The 2,157-nt window shown below is 32.7% G+C and overlaps 1 protein-coding gene across 1 annotated transcript in view; it reads left to right on the forward strand.

The window, feature by feature from the left end:
- LOC107694524 (alpha-adducin-like) overlaps positions 1-2,157 on the forward strand; it is a 43,655-nt gene that overhangs the window by 1,075 nt on the left and 40,423 nt on the right. The window lies entirely within an intron of this gene.

Consider the following 2,157-nt stretch of genomic DNA (forward strand, 5'->3'; position numbering starts at 1 on the left):
TATATATTAGTAAAATGTTATTATTATTTTATTTATATTTTATTATTTTATTTATTTATTTTTAAACATTCTTTACACTGTTTCTTTAAACGTTTCCACCTCTAGCACTCTTGCGACCCCAGTTTGAAAACCCTTGCTTTAGTTCAAACCAGTAAGTTTTGTGGCATGAAAATGCACACTAGTATCCACTTGGAATTGACACCAAGTGACCATCCATGCCAGGCCGATATATGGGTTCATCACTAGTCATGGTTAGGCCTGTTGTGTTGTGGGATGTGTGTGTTTTTGCTCCGATCACAGATCGTCACTGGTGTCTTGACAGTCTGTCAGTCAGAGAAAGAGAAAGACCGAAACGTCTGTCTGCTGGTTTTTCCATAAGGCCATTACAGATCTACAGCTAATGAGTGTAAAGCCCACTTCTGGTTGATTATCCATCTATTTTCCTCACTGCTTATTCTCTGTAGGGTTGCAGGAGTTTATAATATATAAGTTAATAGCTATTGATAATGATTAAGTCTTCTTTTCATCTCTTTTCCCCTCTTCCTCTCTCCTCCTTTTCAGTTGCTCAGATTTTCATGCGTGCAGTGCCGTGTTGCTTTAAAAGGGAAATATTTTGTCGCATGAGCAGCTGTTTGCTACACAGTCTTGCGTGTGTTCTTGTTTGATTTGCACAGTGTAAATCATCTGAAAACGTCTACAGTAAAGCACGATTTTGTTCCAAAGGTTGAGCTTCCATAGGCAGCATTCTGAAGCATGATCCATACACAAAAGCTATTAGAAATGTAAATGTGCTGCTGTAAGATGCCTTCGTTTGGACAAATTCTAAGGCAGAATTGCGTGTGCATTTAAAAAAATACACTTTGAAATAATTGTTTAACTTAAATGAATGAAAGACAGAAATAACATTAGTAGTCTTTGTTTTATTCCAACTTCAAAAATTCATAAAAAAAGTAAAAAAAAAATACAGAGAAAGAAATGTTAAACATACTAAAATATCATGCATATTTTAATTTATATTAGTGTTCTGAGAAATGTGCTGTAAAATAAAATTATATCATATTTATATTATATATTATGAAAAATAAAATGTTTTTAATATAATATTATTTTATTTCATTTTTTTTTACAGAGAAAGAAATAAAGTATAATCCATCCATGGTGGATGAAACAAGAGAATTGCTGGTAATAAATATGCTTAAAATTCATTCAATACCAAAAAAAGAATATCACATATTATGGTAAAAATAAAAGTATAATTTATTACATTGTTGACGGCAATATGTTGAGCGTTTCAAATGGGTTATTTTTTATTTTGAAGGGTGTTGCCTGTGAAGTCAGCAAGGCTGGGTGCTGGAACAGAGCCCATGTGTTTATAATTGATAATTCAGTAGTATATGGGGGAAAATGAAATAGAACGAATGATATTTTTTCTAAACTGATTTGGGATCTGTAGAATATGTTATCAGACCAGGAGCTGTAATTTTAGCAGGCCAGGGGTGATATTTTAAATGTTTGCCCAGCATAAGGAGGGTTAATCTCTCAGTGTTTGGTGAATGTGAGTTATGAATTTATGTGCAGTATTCAGATTTACTGGCCCACGGCCACATTTAGATCCGCTGTGTGCCAGGAATAATGCAGGCGGACAGTGACATGACATTCCTCAGATACACACACACCACGTGATTGAAGATGTTAAACAGCTGCTGTGTTGGTGTGCTCACAGGTTTCATATATGACTTTATTAATGCACAGGGCAAGTTTGAGTAATTCACAGCTCTTTGAATTGTGTGATTTTGATTTGTCAGTCAATGCATTCTGCAGTCATACTGCAATATTCTTTTGTAATGACATATATGAATATATTAATATTTATATATTTTGTGAAAAATGTAATTACATTTTTTATTATAGTTTTATATAATAACTAAAACTGAAATAAAAATTAATAAACTATATTTAAAAAAATATTTGAATAACTTCAGAATAATTTCAGTTTTAGTTATTTTAAGTTAAACTAAATAAAATTGAGAAACGCTGCATTGGCTGAAATAAAATAAGTTTGTCTTTTTTGTGAATTATTTTCACACACACACACACCCACACACCCACATAAACACACACACACACTCACACTGACACACACACACACAACCACAC

The sequence above is a fragment of the Sinocyclocheilus anshuiensis genome, unplaced genomic scaffold, assembly GCF_001515605.1.
Source record: "Sinocyclocheilus anshuiensis isolate Anshui unplaced genomic scaffold, SAMN03320099.WGS_v1.1 scaffold1031, whole genome shotgun sequence".
In the NCBI taxonomy this organism is placed as follows: domain Eukaryota; kingdom Metazoa; phylum Chordata; class Actinopteri; order Cypriniformes; family Cyprinidae; genus Sinocyclocheilus; species Sinocyclocheilus anshuiensis.